The sequence below is a fragment of the Artibeus jamaicensis genome, unplaced genomic scaffold (assembly GCF_021234435.1).
Source record: "Artibeus jamaicensis isolate MK-2021 breed Jamaican fruit bat unplaced genomic scaffold, CSHL_Jam_final contig_685, whole genome shotgun sequence".
Classification (NCBI taxonomy): domain Eukaryota; kingdom Metazoa; phylum Chordata; class Mammalia; order Chiroptera; family Phyllostomidae; genus Artibeus; species Artibeus jamaicensis.
The window spans coordinates 30,911,577-30,930,918 of NW_026521924.1; the positions used below are offsets into that span (position 1 = coordinate 30,911,577).

General features: G+C 46.8%; 1 protein-coding gene across 4 annotated transcripts in view; it reads right to left on the reverse strand.

The window, feature by feature from the left end:
- Nucleotides 1-16,070, reverse strand: part of ZNF217 (zinc finger protein 217) — a 37,866-nt gene extending 21,796 nt beyond the window's left edge. Inside the window, exons 1-3 of one of the 4 annotated variants that reach the window (XM_053671257.1) lie at nt 16,018-16,070; nt 14,526-14,738; nt 5,172-5,239 (exon numbers count right to left, since the gene is read on the reverse strand). The gene's annotated coding sequence lies outside the window, so the exon portion shown is untranslated. Of the gene's footprint in view, nt 1-1,467; nt 1,736-1,797; nt 1,992-5,171; nt 5,240-14,525; nt 14,739-16,017 lie in introns of those variants that run through there. The other 3 variants (XM_037133649.2, XM_053671258.1, XM_053671256.1) reach the window with 3 other exon arrangements.
- Between the last annotated feature and the right edge of the window lie 3,272 nt (nt 16,071-19,342).

Sequence of the window (19,342 nt, forward strand, 5' to 3'; positions counted from 1 at the left end):
TCAGAAAGATAAATTGTGGCTCAAGGAATTCAAAGGGGAATAACACACCAAAGCCTTAAACTCTGCTGAAATAACTATCCTTTTCCTGGAGGGAGTGGGGGAGGGCAGAGAGAAAATAAAAGTTTCTGCTGTTCCAAATGGGAACAGGCTGGGCTATCGAGGTCCCAGAAGCGGCCACTGGTGGCTCCTAGAGCTAAACCTTGCAGAAAAACCCGCTTGCCCACCCCATCCGCCAGAAAAAATGCGGCTTCCCGTCCCCGGTGGCCCTACCCAGATCCCTAAAATGTGGGCTCACTCCCGGAACCTGAATGGCTGTGATCCGGGGCACACAGGTACCGGCCAGGGCACCCCGCAGGCCACCTCTCGCCCGTCGGATGAGGATCGCCCAGGCCACCCCAACTCCTGCCTCCGCACCCCCAGCAGCGCCCCCCCCCCACCATCCCGTGCACTCATTTTGGGGCCAAATCAAGAGGGAAGAGGGCTCTACATCTGAAACTGCGCGGTTTCGCCACTCAGCGCCTGCTGGCAGAAACTTCCTTTAAAAAAAAAAAAAAAACTAAACACTTTTAGGCTAACATTTCAATCCCTCCTGCCCTTCGGAGTTCCTAGTTCTGCTTCCAACTGGCTTCGGGTCTCCCACTAGAATTGAGTTATAAAGCTATTCTTTAAAAGCTTAAGGGTTATTTTTAAGTTCTTTTTAATCAGTAAAAAATTAAAGAGTAAAGGAATAAAAATCCTAATCGCACATCCAGGAAACGCAGCCCTGTGCATCGCCTGCTCAGAGATGGGCAGAAGACCCGGACTCCCAGGCAAGGGTTTTTGGGGCGGCCGGGGGGTGGTGGTGGGCTCACTGGGGTGCGCGTCGGGGTCCACGGCCCAGCCAGGCCCCTCCCCCGGCCCCTGTAGACGCGCCTTCCTCTCGGCCCGTGTGGACGGTCCCGGCCATTGTTTGCGGGGGACGCCTGTTAGGACGCATTGTTTTGGCTTTTTCCAACTTGCTCCGGCCCCTCCCGGACTATCGCGGGGGACCCCGCGCCGGCCGCCAACCCCCACAGGCGGGTCGGTAGACCGGGAGAGCCGCCCGGTGAAGCCACCCAACTTTTCAGGAAAGCCCCCACACACCAGGCAGCCCCCACCTCCCTCCGGCCCCTGGCTCCGAACCCGGAGAGGGGGGACTTCCCCGCCCCCAAGCCATCTCTACTATTTCTAAGAGTGAGTGTGATGGTAAAACACTGTCTGTACACACCGGGGGTTCGCCCGACACCTTCTCGCCGAGTGGGGAGGGGGCGCCCTAGAGGAGCAGAATGGAGTAGGAACCGAGGATGGGGGTCGGGCGGGGCGATCATCCGAATAGGGGGAGAGATAACGAGCACCACAGACTCAAGGGCGAGCTCGGCGGGACGCCGGAGGGGCTAAGTGGGGCGCCCCCTTGGGGCCCGGCGCGAGCGGGGGGCGCGCCCCCTTTACCTGCGGCTCCTGCTCCTCGGCCATTTCCTCGCTCGGCGGCGGCCGGGACTGAACTGACACCACACGAGCGAGCCGAGGTTTGAATGAGGAGGGAGCAGGAGAGGAGGGGAGGGGGCGGGGAAGGCAAGAGGGAGGGGAGGCGACGGGGAGTTTCTCTCGGCCTTTTGTGCGGACACCTCCCGGATTCCGCGCCGGCACCGGTCCTCCAAAACAGACGGGGACCGAGAGGCAAGCCATCCCCCACCGCGCCTCGGGGCCTCGCAGACCTCCCCCAAATGGAGTGCCCCCCCACCCCCACCCCCGCCGGGAGGATTTGGGGGCCGGGCTCACCTCGGGCGCGGGGCTAAGGTGAGCGGGGTGGGGGTGCGCACGGGGGCAAAGGCTCGGGCGCCCCCTACTCGTCCACGAGGGGACAGTGCAGGCGCGGGGGGTCCCTAGAGCCACCGGGGCGCGGCGCGTCCGGCACACCGGGACTGTTGGGTCAGAAAGTGCTCAGGGAGCAGCTGTTGCGCCCGCCCTCGGCCCCGCCGTTCGAATAGGCCCCGCCTCCTGCCTTCAGCGACTGCGATCCGCCCGAGGCCCCGCCCTCGCCCACGTGATCTTCGAAGGCGCGCCCCTGCCCCGCCCACCACCCAGGGTTCCGCCTCCGAGGCGGGGGGCGAGCGAACGAGCACGCGCACTCCCTGTTCTCGTCTGGGAGATTCCCGCGCACGCGCGCGCCTTCCACCGCCCCCACAACCCAGGCCTAACGTGGCCTGGCTGTTCCAGTGACAGGTACGCGGGGAGGGCAGCGCGCAGGCGCATATCCAGGCCTCCGCATAGCTGCCTCCCCTTCCCTTGCAAGGTGTGCCCAGGCGAAGGGAGGGGCTGGTAGCTCGAACTCCTAGGTCATCCAGAATTACTAACAAACAAAAAGCCTTTACACTCACTTGGAGAGGTTAAAAAGCAGCTGTGCACAAACATTTTTTTCAGATTTTCTTTAAGTGTGAGTAAGGTCGATGAGACATGATGATTAAAATATTTTTAATTAGTATCTTTATAAAGCTATCCTTTGTTATTTTTTCTTAAGGACTGGGTTTGTGCACTATTATAATTTGAGATTTCTAAACTTGGCCTGGGTTCCAAGAATCCACTTGGCTTTGACAGAAACCCACGTGGATGAAACCGGGCTTATTAAAATGGGAACCCCCCCAAAAAAAGCTTTTCCCCCACCTCCCCACGCCCAACTCACTTAAAGCGTTCCCCTACTGTTCTTACCCTTGCTAAAAAAAAAAAAAAAAAGGAAAGCTTATGATTCTGAGGACACTGGTTTCCCCCATTTTAAGCCCCAAGAGGAAGCACAGAAGCACAATCACGCCCACCAAGGTTTCTGCCCCAATGCAAACGAATGCAAACGAAAGCAGACCAGTGCAAGTCACATCAAACAAAACAGCCCGGTGTTTCTTTTTCTTTTGGCCTTTGGTGTATCCAAAACGGAAAAGTAAAACAAATCGAGAAAGGCACTTAAAGTATATACTTAATAAATCAGGACCAAAATGAAAAATAATAAATACGACAGAAGTGCTCGGCTGGTGAGCAATGCAACCCGTAATAAATAGGAAATGGAATCTGAGAGGCAGCTTCTCAGCAAAGGGGAAGAATTTGCCAAGTGTGATGTTTTGCTGTCGTTTTATATATAACTACTAGCCCCACATATGGTCTGGTTAGTCTTTTCTAAAAAGGAAGTGAACCAATTACTTACTCACACTTAATTAATTAGCAGCGCCAGAAGTAGATTCTTAGGCCAGAACTCTTTTTTTTTTTTTTTTCATTCAAGCACACTGATACCGATTACTTCTATGACTAGAATTCCTTCTCTCAGGGAAGATGAATACCTTTCTTTAAAATACTTCTCAGAGCCTTACAGTCACATCTTAAAACACAGTCCAGACACAGACTCTTCCTAAACAAGAAGCTTCACTGAACTTATCAAAACAAACGACTTCCAGCACGGCTCCAAACAAAGGAACTATGAACTAGGGGGACCAGGTTGTGTCTTAACGTCTCACTCTACATGTTAATGGATAACCTTTGAACTCTGAAACCCTGAATGCTGTAAACAGAATAGCACTGGTCATTTAAAATCTTACTATTAAAATGGAGCAAAAAAGAAAAGTCCAAACTTTTCAGCAGGCATAGGGAAACAATCAAATGTTTTGACAAATAATCGTTTCACTAAGAACAATAGGGCTCTTGGCTCTCAGACCCTGTTGTTACTGAATTATTTTCAGAGCAAAAAGTGTTGTGCTTTTTTCTCTATGCCTGCAAAAAGCTACCACTTTGTTAGCATTATAACATCATATGGTTGTCAGCTACTGTTTCTCTCCTCCCCCCCCAAGAAAAACCTTGTTATGTTGTAGCTTTCAAAATTAAAAGATGACTGTCTGAACTGATCTATCTGCTACGAATTTTATATGTGATCCTTACATTTGAGCAAGAAATTACAAAGAACCTTTTCCTGGAAGGGTGCCAACAAAAAACTGGGAAATGGTTGCAAAAGACTGCCAGTGACTGAGTGCCGGGTTGCAAACACATACTGTGTTTTTAAATGGACACGGAGTGATCTGAATTCACTGTTGAGGGCTTCTGTGAGCCACAATCTCCCTTTCGAATGGGGAGACTCATACTTAAGGTGTATTTGGAAAGCATGTAGAGTTGAAACAATTAAAAATGGAAACTCCAAAAGTAACAGAACACTAGGAACATGTGGTTTCGTAATAAACGCAAAGAATTCACATTGGTATTGTAGGAAATGAAAATTGAAAATCGAACGTCCGTCGACACATACTTAGCTCCGCCCACAAGTAATCCTGTTTTGCCAGCACCCCCAGCTAGACTAATTCCTAAGGAGTCAGGTGCTGCGGAGAAGCGGGCACCACAGAGAATGGAGCCAGCAACGTCCCTTCCAGTGTGAGCTGATGTTCTGCACACACTACTCTGGCGAGCGGCAGAAAAAAGCCCCTCTTCCCCTTTTTTTAATGCCACAAACATCAGCTACACTTTATTTTTCACAGTTACCTAAACAGAACCGCACTCCTTAAGGTATTTCTGAGTATATGCTTTAAAAAATCGCCCCATTATCTCTGCTTTAATCCTGGTGATATGAGCCTTTTTTTCAAATTTCTCTCCAGCTCTAATAACAAAACAAAACAAAACAGAACCCTTTCTGATTTGCTATATTTAACACTTATTGGAATCATCTTTTGGGACTTAGCCTCAATTAGAAGTACAGAATGCAGTATGATCTTCTTATTTCGCAAGTATTTATTTTACTGTGGAACTATTACAGAAAAACAGTTTGGAAACTGTGTGTAAAACCCTGGAGCTGAAATGCAGCCAACACAGATACTGGACTTAAAAAGAATTTAGTGTTCAGAGCAGGAAAACCTGAAAAACTGCAACGAAGAGTTAGCAGGAAAAGAGAATGAGAAAGTTAGCCAAACCTGCCAGCTTCTGCAAACTACAAAGGACATTTGAGAAGAAAACCGGGGCAGCCTTTTAACACGACTGAGTGCACTAAATTAAGTAGGATCACCAACCACAGCAAACACCACACTTCCCTCTTTCCTGTGAGGTCCCTTGATTTCACTCAAGTCATCTCAAAATATTAAACCCTCTGTACAACATCATAGCACTAGATGACAAGCATAAACAGCCGGAATTACCTTTTGGAAGTGGAGGCGGTGTCTGGAACCAGAAGCCTGTCCTTTCCTCTCCGAGTTTGCCAGTCCACCTGGAAGAGAAGTGATTGTGGGATTTTACCAGTAAACCAAAAAGGGAGGGGCCAAGAACAAGGCTCAATTTAAATAGAGGTCTAGATTCCATCAGGATTTGACTAGATTGACTTGATAAGGTGGGGGGGGAGGGCATTGCTTATTTCAACTGTGTTCCTCCCGTTGAAAAGTGGACCAGTGCCCCCTCCCTCTGCAAACACAACTTTTGTCTCCCTCTAATATTCTAGATGTTTTTTCCGAGGTTGACCTCACTTGACATGCAAATGTAAACTTTCTTTAAAAATTTAATGCCACATAACTTTGGGAAGCACCTCTTTAAAGTTTTGGCTCATCTGATACCCCAAAGGGGAGCCTTGGGACAAGGGGGAGCCGGGATAAGTAGCAGTTCTTGAAACCCAACTCTCACCCTCATCTCAATAAATGGAGCCCTCTCCCATCCACCCACTTACTCAGGCTAAAACATAGAGGCCAAACTATATTTCAGCTCCTTCTCCACACACCTTGACTCCATCAGCAAACCCTGTCATTTCTAAATATATTCCAACTTCGTCCACAGCATCTCTGCTTCACAGCACCACAAGCTCACTCTATCCTCCAAATACCTGAATGTGAGATTTCGCCAAAGCTTCTTTTCTAGGTTTGCCACAGGACATTCTCCACCCCACAGCCCAGATCTTTCACAGTATAAATCCGACCACGTCCCAGCCGCCAGGCCCGGCCCAGCCAGGCTCCCCTCCGCCCCCAGAAAAGAGAAGGGACTCCAGAGCTCGCCCACCAGCCCAGCAGATCCAGCCCCTGCTGGACACCTCTCCAGCCTGCAGTCCCAGCTATCCCTTCAGTTAGGGGTCTGAGCCTCCCTGACCCAGAGCCTTTGGACCTGTGGATCCCTCCCGCCTCGGGCTCCCTTTCCATTCATTTAGGAAACCGCTTCTGTTGGTCCTGAGAGGGAGCCTCTCAAGGCATCAGAATGTCTCCTCTCCAACCACTCTGGGCTCAGAGACTCCACACCTCCACCTCTGCAAAGACAAATTCTAGATTATCTAATCTCTCTGGATTTCCGTTTCCTCATCCATAAAATGGGATAATGATGAAGAGGAGGTGGAACAGGAAGTGATGGAAGAAAAAAAATAACTACTTAAAAGTTCTCATCACAAGAGGAGAAAGTCTAACTACGAGATGATGGATGTGAACTAAACATACTGTGGCAGTTATTTGGCAACACACATACATTAAATCATGGCATCCACACCTTGAACTGATATGGTGCCATGTCAGTTGTATCTCGATAAAACCAGAAAAAATATATAACTCTATTACTGGCATAAATAATAAATACTTGTATAAACGCTAGAGAATTACATGAGACACACTGCAGCAAAGATGTAAGCTCATTTTGGGGGGGTCTGGCGCTATTCTAGGCACCAGAGACAGGTGGTGCCTAGGAATGGGTGCCTAGGTGGTGCTTAGGTTAGCCAAAGGAATGAAGTCCTTGCTCCTTTGGCCTTATTCTGTTTTCCAGAGCAGCAATTTTCAAACTTTTTAACTCATGGCACACATAAAGTAGTTACTAAAATTCTGCAAGGTGTGTACCCGGATTCCACCCCCCCCCCAAAAAAAATCTGTGTCATACTGAAAAATACATATATTTTGCCAGTCTGACAGAAAAAAGGTATGACTTTATTCACTCACACAGGATGGCTATTCTGCGTTAGTTACTGTAGGGACCACATTCTAACCAACTGAGCTCACGGCCGGGGCAGAAGTCTGAGTAGTTCCACCCTCACTTTACTTGCTTCATCTGCGGTACCTTATAGAGTCTCTCTCTTCCCCCTCCTTGAAATGCTTTTCCCCTTGATTTGGAAATCTGCAGGCCTCCCCCAGCCCTCACGGGCTGCTCTAGTCCCCCTGGCTGGTCCTTTCTCCTCTCCCTGACCTCCAGCCTTTCAAGCGCCCAGGGTCCAATGCTGCGCTGGCACCTTCTCTGTTTCTTATTTATTCCCTAGGTGATTTCATCCAATTCGATGCTTCGAAAGACCTGTTAAGGCTCCTAAATTGATACAGTTCTCACACAGACCTTTCTCATCGACTCCCAAAACATATTTCCAACTGCCTACTCCATCCCCATTCATCCCCATTCAGACTACCGGTCATGAACCCGAGACCTCGCTCTCAGACCTTCCCCAACAGCTCTCCAGCACTCTCAGATGCTCGACACTATGGAACTGTACGAGGCTCCATGGGAATTGAACACTGATGAAGGGCAAGCGGGCAGAGCGACGGGTCAGCCACTGACACTGGATCACGCACCCCTGCAGGCAGCTGGGGCCCGGCACCACAGTCACACTCACTGCACATTACACCACAGTCATTGTTTGTTGCTGCTTGTCCTCCCGTTAGCCTCTAAGCCCCATAAAAATAGGTGACACTGTGTCTCGTTCTCTGCCGTGATCCCCTGATGTCTGCCGGAGTCGGAGATCCGTCAATGTGTTCAAAACGAATGAATGACACCCAGAACTTGGCCGAGTGAGTTCCAGCAGGAAGGGAATTGAAATTTGGGTCTCCAAATCAGTTTCCTCACCTATAAATAAGAGGCCATAACCTCTACTCGCCTGCCTCCTTCCGTGCTCAGGTCGCCCCGTGCTGAACCACAGGGGCAGCCATGTTGCACACCAGGCTGGTTTTGAGGATGGCTCTGTGTTTGCATTGCGCAGGTCCACTTACACATTTGTTTCCAATTGGGACAATGTTTGAAATTATTTTCCTTTGCTCAATAACACTTATCTAGTTACTTGATTGTAAGAATACAGTATATAATACGTACAATATACAAAATATGTGTTATTGCTAAGGCTCCCAGACAACAATAAGCTATCAGTAGTTAAATCTGGGAGGAGTCCAAACTTATACTTGGATTTCTGACTGCACAAGGGTGAGGGAGCACCCTTAACTTCTGTGTTGATCGCTGGTCAGCTGTACCAAGTATCAAGTCCGCAAAGGGCTGTGCAGGGCTCAGCTTAAATGTACTATTTGGCAGCCCAGCTCAGCTCTCCCGATTCCGATGACACTGGCGCTGGAACCCAAGGGGTTCCACAGGTCACTAGGAAGAATGTGGAGCGTCTTTGACTTTACTCTTCCCCTTTTCCTTCTGGCTCTCCCTTTCAGGTGACAAAAATGGCCTAGTAAGGTCTTTGTACAATTGGTTGGTTAGGAATCTTATTTCTTTATTTCTTGGTCTGAATCGAACTGCTAACTCCATCAACAGCAGGGATTTGTCCAAACCCACACCCTGGAGTGCGCTTTCTACATTTCTCTGCCTTGCGATGGAGAACTGATGTATTTCCAAACAATTCTGTGCCAAAAGCAGGCCAGTGTGCCAAAAGGCTAGCCAGTAAGCACTAGCATGTATTATGTTCTCAGTGTGAACTTTGTACTCTAACTCATTTAATCTAACTCCCAGCGACCCTCTGAGTGAGGGCCTATGTTTTTTTCCATTTTTATAGACAAGCCTGGCCACAGAGGGATTAAGTGACTCTCCCAAAGCCCACTGGTCGTGAGCAGTAGAGCTAAGAGTCTAAATCCAGCACCTGCCTCTACGGCCTTGGCCTTATTCCCAAGACACAGGGCCTCCCTCACAACCCATTCCCCTGCCTGGGTCTCCAACCTCAGCTCCTCTTACCCCCGCCCCTCCTCCCTACATCGTTCAACACACAGCTTTCCTCCTGTGCAGACACGAGCCAAGCCTCACCCCCACACCCCCTTCCCGTATGTATCCTTCAGGACCTGAACCATGCCTAGTGCATAGTAGATGCTCATATTGGATTAAAAACCAGTAAATGGTTACATGTGCCAGGCTTGAGATAATACCCATTATCTCATTACATCTTCCTCCTAACACAATCCAATGGCTATTTTTAGTCTTGCTTTAAAGGCTGAGAGGTAAAGTATGTATTCAACCAACAGAGTGCATACCTGCTCTGTGACCGCCTGGCAGTTTCACACAGGCCAGGGATACAGCAGGAAGGAACATGAGCTACCATTCCAGCAGAAAACACATATCTGTCACACTGATCTCTTCAAAAGCCACATTGATCTTTTCCAAAGTCAAATCTGATCAGACCAGGGCCCTGCCTAAAACTCCCAACGTCTCTCCAGATAGAGACACGGTTTCTGAGTGCAGCTGGCGGGAGCTGGCCGGCCACTTAGCATTTCCCCCCAAGAGCACCAGGAGGCCACTGAAAGGAAATGGAAATAAAACTGAAAGAACTACTACACTCAAGTGTTTCTTCCTCAACAGATTATCTCCTCCGTGACCTCGTCCTGGCTGCACAGAGGGCATGGCCAGCAGGACACAGCAGTCCTTGTGTCCAGGGCAGGACCACCGAACCTGAGGTGACACTGATGGAAGAACCCCTATCTCTGGACTCACTGTAATCTCACCAATCTTCACCCGGTATGCTGTTACCGCCTTTTTTTAAAAAAAGAGGAAACTGAGGCTCAGGATGGTGAAGTAACCTGCCTAGAGTCAAAAAGCTAACAAGGCCATGTGAACCTGAGGTCAGACCTCAGCTCTGTCACCAACCTAAATTTCCTTAACTTCTAAACATCTACACCGATGGGCTCTTCTGGACACCCTACCCTGAGGGTTCGCCAGTCTGCTCTGTGTGGCTCTAGGGCACCGCCAAGCAGCCTCAGTCTAAACTCCCTCCCCTCCCCCATTCCTGGAACAGCAGATCATTAGGTGGCCCCAGGGCTAATCCCCTCCAGCCTCAAGCAGTCCCCTGCATTCTTGGTGTACCTGTGTACTCATCCAGTACCCAACAAGACTGCAACTCTCCTTTGAGGGTAAGGGAGAAAGGCTGTGCAAATTCTCGCCTTTTGCATAGAGCTGGGAGGCAATAAATGTTTACCAAATGAAAGTGTCCTCCTAGACTAGGTCTCCACCCTCCATGCGGGACTTTCCATTGCTCCTCAGAGCTAATCAATTAGTGAACCTTCCAGGTCCTATCAACCCAATTGTTCACAAATGCACCCTTCCTTTCCCTCATGTTCCTTGTTTGCTTCCTTTTGATCTATACAAAGATCCCATCACCAAGCCTCCGGAACCTATATGCTTCCTAGCCCAGAACACTCTTTCCTAAAGCCACTAATAAACGTCTGCTACAGCCCTGTGCAAAGTTACCCACTGCACCAAAATAAGTCATCAGTCCCTCTCTAGGCTTGCAAAGCCAGGTCCTGGCCCCAGCCAACCTTGCACTCATTCTACAAGTATTTACTGACAACTCCTTTGTCTCAGGCACTTGGCCAAGGCAGTAATTAAAGAATGAGGTACAAAACAAACTGTATTTTTGCTCTTGTGGAGCCTATATTTTAATAGGAAAAATAGGCACTAAACAAACGAAAGCGTAAGTAAGAGATAGTTATAATACCTGCCCTAGAGTAATAGATCCACAAGGATGTTCACTGCAGCACTGTTTATAACAGCAAAAAATTAGAAACGACCTACATGTCCATCAGAAGGAAACTGGACACACGAGCTATGGTATATGCAAATTTAAGAATATGGGCCGCAGGTGGGAAGAATGAACTAGGCCGCATGTACTCACATGGTTAAATCACCAACACATCAGTTAAAAAAAAAAATTCAAGCTGCAAAAAGGTATGCCACTTTTGTTTAAAAACACACTACACTATCATTTTCTAAAAGAAAATATGTATATGTGTATAACATCGGTATGCATGTAATACATGTAATACTATAGTACATAGTATGCATGTTTATTACTATGTATGTAATAACATTTACTATGCATGCAATATACATCTGTGTTTATATACCCATAGATTATAAATATGTACGGGTATGTATCACTTCATAGTACACACAAACATCAAATGATTATGTTGTGCACCTGAAATTAATAAATGTCGATTCTATCTAAATAAGCAAATAACTAAGAAAGAATGAAAGAAGGAATATGGACATACGTAGATGTTGGGAAGACCTATACCAATAGTGGTTCGTGTTCAAATGTGGACAAGGACCCAGGACCGTCAGGTGGTGGCTAAATATTTTGATCTTCTTGCATGTAATGCATATTCGTGTTTCACCCGTGTAATTAAAACTTGGTTGCCTATGGCACTGACAGGTGTGCTCACTTGGTTGGGGCCTCCTGGACAAAGCGACAGGTTGAGTTTCGATTCTGGGTCGGGGCACACGCCTGGCCTGTGGGTTCTGTCCCCTGTCCCGGAGCCTATGAAAGGCAACCAATCAGTCTGTCTTCTCCCCCTCCCTTCGCTTCTCTAAAAACAAACAAGTAAAACTTAGTTGCCCATTAACACAGAACCCCACGCAGAGAATGGGACCTAACCAGCCTGGCGGCCCGCAGGGCTACTGCTGGGACGGGAATAAAGTAAAAATCAGCACAGAATCCCAAACTCCTCAACGCCCTGGGGAACAAAAAGACGGTGAATCCCATTTTCGCGATTTCTACCTTCTGACAAACACTGGAGAAACCATTGCCTGCGGCCCCGACGGCGCCAAACGGCCCTACGCCTCGCGCCACGCGTCTGCCGAGATCACTCCGCACCCATCCCACCCTCAGGGCCACTGCCCAGGCCACCGCGGTCTCGCTCATAGTCACCCTTTGTTCGGCGCCTCCTTTATGACCTTGGCCGGGCTGGGCCTCGCCCGGGCCGCGTGCGGCGGAGGCGACGGCGGCGCGGGTACAGGCCCCCGCCAAGGGGGCGCCTGCTTCCTCCCCGCCGAGCGCTACGGCCGCCACACACAGGAAGTGCGGCTGGACGGCCGCCCGCCGGACCGACCCCGCGTGCTCCCCGGATGCGCTCGGGCCCCGGCTCGCCCCTCAACCGGTGGTTCCTAAGGGCCACTGCGCGCTGGGGGCTGGGGGCGCCGCAGGAAAGCAAACCTGACAAAATGCCTATCCTCCCGGACTTAACGTAGTGGATTAAATAAAATACTATTTACTTAGTGTACAAAGTGGTAACTTTAATACACTTAGTGTATTAAGTGGTAACTACTGTGGAAAAAAATAAAGGGGACGCGGCGAAGGGGCCAGGGGGTGACAGCGGGGAGTGATGGTAAATAGGCCAGGCCAGGTCGACTTCACAGATGAAGTAGAGATCGGAAGGAGACGACAGTGGGAGCCCTGCGGGGTTGTGGGGGGAGAGCATTCTAGGCTAAAAGAGGGGCAAGAAAATTAAGACAGAGACACTGGCGGGGTAGCTCAGTAGGTTAGAGCGTTGTCCCCATAGCCAAGGTCGGAGGTGCCACCTCGGTCCTGACACATACAAGGACCAACCAGGGAATGCGCGGACAGGTGGAAATACAGATCCACCCCTCTCTCTTCCTCTCCCTCCCTCTTTCTCTCTATAATCGATAAATTAAAAAGAAAATTAATTTATCCGCCCTGGCTTGTGGAGCTCAGTGGATTGAGTGCCCGCCCACAACCGAAAGGGTTGACGGTTGGATTCTAGGTCGGGACACAGGCCTGAGTGGGGGGCCAGGTCCCCACATGGGGGCGTGTGAGAGGCAACCACACACTGACGTTTCTCTCCCTCTCTTTCTCCCTCCCTTTCCCTAGCTAAAACTAAATAAATAAAACCTTTTACAGATAAATAAAACATCTCACTCAAAAAAAGTAAGATGGCGCCCTGGCTGGTGTGGCTCAGTGGATTGAGCGCGGGCTGCGAACCAGGAAGTCGCCAGATCCATTCCCAGTCAGGGCACATGTCTGGGTTGCAGGCCAGGTCCCCGTGGAGGTCACATGACAGGCAACCACACAATGAAGTTTCTCTCCCTTTCTCCCTGCTTTCTTCTATCTCTAAAAATAAATTAATAAAATACTTTTAAAAAATTTAAAAATTTTTTAAAAATTAAGATGGGGCCCTTGGTCACTATAAAGACCAAATTTTAATTTTAAACGGGGGGTGTAGAACAGGGTAAACAGGATAAATGGTGATGAAGGAGACTGACCTTGGGGTAGTGAACACACATTACAACATACAGGTGATACATTATAGAATTGTACACATGAAACCTATATAATCATTGACCAATGTCACACCAATAAAGTCAATGAAAATGATAAAAAACAAAGGGAAAAATCAGATTTTACTCTGAATGAACCTGGGAGAGTCACAGAATGGTATGAGCAGAGGAATAATGGACCTGGCTTGAATATTAAGAGGCTTATCAAACAGACTGATAAGCACTGGAGACGCCTGAAGAGATAATGCAGATGGCCGCCCGGCTGAAAGCATTTAGGTATGTCAGTGTGTTCGTGTTTTCAGGTCACTTTTACAACAACGGTAAGAGTAAGACGAGAGAAGGATAAGAAAAGGGGGAAAGGACACAATTTTTGAGCCCCTCCTATGCCTATGTGGCATTCTTCATGTGCAATTGATCCAATCATGGTGTTATTTAGTTCTCCTAATGACCTGGATTTGTTTAATTCACTGGGCAGATGAGGAAACTGTACCCATTAGAGGTTGACTCGCCTTCTGACTTGAACTTTTTTAGTACCTTCCTGGAGGTTCCACAACAAGAATAGAGTGGAAATTCTAGCCTGATCTAACAGCCCATGCTGACTCACGCCATTTTGTTTGGACTAAGTGGTTGACCTTGGCCTTCGGAGAATTGAGAAGAAGAATAGCAATCATTGACTAAGTACTTCTTTATAAGCCAAGTACATTACCCGCACCATTTTGGATATCCAGGCAGAGTCCAAACCATCGCCCACATTAGAAAGCGATGCCTGAGCGGGGTTACGACTATTGAGCTCTTAGATCCGGCTTTCTGGCTTCAACCAAGACGCCGAGCTTCCAGACATCCTGCCTGTCCCTTGACTTCATCTCCCTTTGCCTCTGTTTCCCCATGTTACAGATGGAGGTAAGAGTATTCACTGACAGGTGCATTTGGATGGGATAAATAAGTCCTCACTTGTAAAATGCTCAAGGAGAATTTGGGACATAGCAAAGCAGTCCAGACACGCTCTCACTGTAACCAACCACCATTGCCCCCGGCGCAGAAGCTCTCAGGCTGGCTCAGCCAGGTCTACTCTTAACCACCCCAGGGCCCAGCCAGGGTAGTTACTCCTGGACTGGGAAAGAGAAGCGAGTATGTTTGCAACAAGCAAGGGAAACAACGGGACTTAGACTGAGATTTGTCCGCTCCAGAACCTAACTCTCCATCTTCGCTAAGACGAAAGGCACGGGAATTTGAAAATCAGCGAACTAGACCAAGTGTGGAGAAAACCTGCCACATACCTGGATCTGAGTGCCACTCAGGAAGCTGGGCGACGGCTTGCCCTTCGGTGTCCCTTGGGTAGCTTCTCCAAGGAAGACCTGAGCGACCGCGGAAGGAGGTAAACGCGAGTGGCGCCAAGGAAGACTGGAACGAATGCGCTCTGGTCTCCGGTTTATATAGTGTGCCTCCTCCGGCCACGCCCTCCAAGAGGATACTGGGATTTGGGGAAAATCCTGGAGAAGAGATTAAAGTCAGAGCCACGCCCCTAACGTACGTAAGGTGGCCAAGAAATTAGGAGTCTGGACCCAAGCGCATAGACAGCTGCCCTAAATTTCGATAGGTGACTCAAAGCGACCCTACCTCACTGCTCTAGTGGCAGCAGATGGGCTTTTTTTTTGCCCAGCAGCTCCCAACACGAGCAATTTTTCCCAGAAAGCAGAACTAAGTCAAGCACAACCTTCCGAGGCTGTCCGAACCCAAATGCTGACTCTACAGCTCGGCGGCTGGGAGACGTCAGCCCAGTGACCCAATGCCTCAGCCCAGTGACTCTGGGCCTCACCTGTAAAATGGGGAGAACACCGTCGCCCAGCACATAGGGCACTTTTGAGCATTAAATAAGAAAACTGTGATGAAATCTTAAACTGCCCAGCCCATAGTGATCACTCAATAAATGACAGCCAAAATGACATTAGCCATTATTCTCCCTGGATATCCTCCTATTCCAAAACAGCCCTCACCTTGCTAGGTCCCTCTGGCTGCTTTCACAACTTTTTTTAAAATGTGGTTAACACATTTTGTTGATTTTTTTTTTTTTACAAATACCAAGCCTGTGTGTCCCCTTAAAAATATTTTAAGAGATCGTGTTTTGTCCCCACTTGCTTTGAGGAACGACTCCACTGTTTCTGAGTGGGGTGAAAACAGTGAAGAGTAAAGGAAGATAATAGGACCATCTTAACTTAAAAAAAAAAATAAGAAAGAAAATAAAGATTCATAAAGATTCACATGTTGGGCTTTTAAAGACCATCTTGCTAAATAGTTTCTTATCAAGTTCCTCCTTTTTTTCCCTCCGCCCTAAACAGTAATGAGATAGTTTTTTTTTCTCCCTGCCTTTAAAAAAAAAAAAAAATCTGTCACATAAATTTCTCCAAACCAATACAACTGCATTTTCTACAAGGATTTGTAACTGATATGCTATATTCTTTACAGCACATAAGAAAGGTATGCACCGAAATAAACAGTTTCTGAGGCGATTTTATTTGAAGGCAACAAATAAGAACAACGTGTCCCCAAGGAAACAAAGTAGAATTTGGAGGCGAAGCTAAAATGGCTCTCTGCCTTAATCCTCTGTTACCCACTACGGTGGGGCTGCGTTTACAGGAAACGCCTGCCACCAGAAGTTTGCTGCTAGCTTTCAACCCGTATTTCTGCATCCTCAACTCGGCCACATGGAAACAAATAACATACCCCGCTTTTTAAAAAAAATCGGAAAGTAAACGAAGAGAACGCGCTGACCTGCTCATTTCTACCTTCTTCAGGATGGGAAGAGAGACTAGAAGCAACGCAGGCTCCCCTCCCCCTCCAGGACTGGGCTTCCCGGGGGGTGGAAACTATCTCATTACCACATTTTCAAATAGACCGGTTTCTCTTCTAATCAAAGTTAGTTAGTGGTTGTTTGGCAGTCTGCGCATGCCACGTTTTCAGAGCTATAGAAATGTGTATTTATTTATTTGGAGATGGCTATGACTATAAAACAAACATAAGCCAGCCCTAGCCAATGATTTTATAAGAGCTCTGAAAAGCACAGCCCTTAAACACTTTAGGAGAGAGGCTCCTCTCATCCTTTGTAAGTGGAAGTGTAAATTGGTACAGTCCTTTTGTAAACAACTCAGGGAGACAAGTCAAGGGCCTTGCCATGTTCATGCATTTGGGCGCAGCAATAAGAATCCTGGAATGAGTCCTAAGGAAATAGCCCTAATCTAGGAGAAGGTGTTATGAACAAAGATATTCATGGCAACAAGTTTACTATGAGAGGAAGAAAAACACACAAAAGCTCTCTAGAGGTAGATGTAGAAACAGACAAACAGAGGAATGATTAATCACCTGGCTACCCACCCCCCAGCCCCCTTGCACTCAGCCATTTCAAACTATGAAGTTTTGGAAAACATGCCATGGGGAAATAGTTATAATAGCAAACTGAAAAAGAATCAAAATGCAAAATCATATTTTTAACAAACTATAAATTTTCATATTAGTAAACAAGAAGAGAGGCTATAGGTATACATAAAAATTTTAAATTGCTTTTCTTATCAGGGAAATTTTAGAATGGACAATGTCTTATGTGATATGGAGGACTCATTGTTAATTCATTAGCTGTGCTAATGGTATTGTGAGTTATTAGAAAAAATGTATATGTATATTTTAGAGACATATACTGAAGCGTCTAGGAGGAGAATGACATGATACCTTGCAATTTGTAATGCGTTAGCAAATTTAAAAAGGGAAGAACTGAAGCAAACAAGCCTAGCACCTTGAAACTGAAAAACTGGGTATGGAGATAAACAGTTCATTTTATTATTCTCTCTGCTTCATGTACATTTCAAAATTTATATATATATATATTTTTAAATAACCATATATGACTGGTGGCCACATATAAAATTTTTTAAACTAGGTTTTTGATCATGAGAGCTACACCACCTTTTCCTACCTCCTGTTTTCCTTGAATTATTTTCTATAATATGCCTGCATTACATTTGAAATTAAAAAAAAAAAAAAAACATTGATTCTTTCCAAAGAGAAATTAGAACTAAGACTCGACAGTCCCCCAGAGATGTTTTTATTGCTGTGTAATAGTAGTGAAGCCTCAGAACGCCGTGATAAGGCGGTGTACCCGAAAACGTGAACTCGTAAATGGTCCATATCCTGTCTATGGGAGAGCACCAAGCCATCCCAGGAGATGATGCTGTAAATATAATCAGCTGATAAAAAAAAAAAAAAAGGGCCAGCTGCAGGGAGCCATTTTAAAGATTAGGAACCATTTAAACACACACACACACACACCACGACTTGCCTCCTAAATGTTAAGTAGCCAGATACTCTGGTTTTCTTTATCAAGTTTCATGCAATCATCATGTAAGCAGCACAGAGTTCCACATACCGCCCAGCTGACTCAGAAGGAAGGGTTCCACATTCCTTAATTAGCAGCAGCAGCACTTCCTGCAGTGGAGTTTCCCATTTCACCCAGATACTCAGTTGGCCCAAAACACTCCACGGGTTCACAGAGAGGATTTCTATTAAGTCTGGAAATCCTCATGGTGTTATTCCATCGACTTTATTTTATTAAACCACTTTCCTTGGGCTTTGTCTCATCCTGTTTTATTCTGTTATCCCCTATTCCACTGTAGTCCAACTTCTGCAGATTGCAGATGTTGTGATGACCTTATGCATATTCTCATTTCTGGACTTCATGGTCGCCCTGTGTATAATGAGATCACAGTTGGGAGCAGAATGGATGAATGTTTCACCAAGTTGAAAACACACAACAGTTCTTCTCTTCATTATTAATAGTCAAAAGATTCAAAGGAACGTGCCGGGCCAGAAGTTTCTTTTTTAGTATGAATTACTTAAATTAAGTTCCTGATTTGTACTCAAGTGCTCTGGCAGAACTCATCCAGGATGCCAGAGCGAGAGGAAGATTTCCAAATGAGATTACAATTTTCCAGTGTGATATCTTTGATCATCTTTGACAAGATTGCAACCTTCACTGATATGTCACATTCTCAGGAAACATTCTGCATGTAAATATTGGATGTAACCCTTATTAACAATTGTTTCGTTTGAACTTTGAGGTTTTAAAGAAATGCGAGGTAGCGATTGAGCAAAAAAAAAAAAAAGAGGAAAAACTCCTTGTGGGGGGGAGTGGGGGGGGGAATGTGCTTCACGCTCAGCAGGTGATGGGCAGATTTGACAGACACTTTTAAAAAACTCTTCGGACAACATTATGTTCGCACTTTGAGGGATCCCCAGTTTGTGCTACCGTGGATTATTCCATTTTTTTCCTTTTAGTGTTTTCTTCCTGAAACTATGTCTTTTCAAAAAACTCTGCCCCTCTTTGACTACTAAATAGGTGTATATTTGGGTTTTAATTAAGTACCTCAACAGTAAACAAGACGAGAGATAAGAAAAGCTGGCAGTGTTAAACTGCAGCAGAAGCAGGCATGTTCGCCTTAGTGGCAAACCTGACTTCTTAGGTACCTCAGAAGCAGCAAAGAAGGTCTACTTAGGAGTTTTATTTCTTCCAACGTCATCTCCTGGCATTTGAGAATGCCTAACGCTGTTGGGGGGGGGGGACCACCCCTTGACTGGATTTCCTAAGAATGAAAGCCTCTCCCTTCTGACCCTCAAGAGTAATGAACTATTTCTTTAAAAAAAAAAAGAAAAGAAAAAGCAGCTATTTTGTTTAAATGTATTGATTTTAAAGAGAAAGGAAAGGAGCGAGAAAACCCCCATCTATTTGTATTCCACTTATTTACGCACTCATTGGTTGATTCTTACATACGCCCTGACCTCCGGCCTTAATGTGTCAGAACAATCTTCTACCCAACTGAGCTACCCAGCCAGGACCATGAATTACTTCTAACACCAAATGACAATTATGATGAAAGATGTGTTTTAAAATTCATTTACTTTTTTTAACCATGATTTCTATTATTTTTTTACCAAATACATACACCATTTATCCCTCTTCCACCTCCCCCACCCCGTCAGGAGTTCTTCGTGTTTTCTTTTGTTCCGTCATTCCACTCTCCCAGAGGCCCCCACCCCCCGCAGCTGTCTG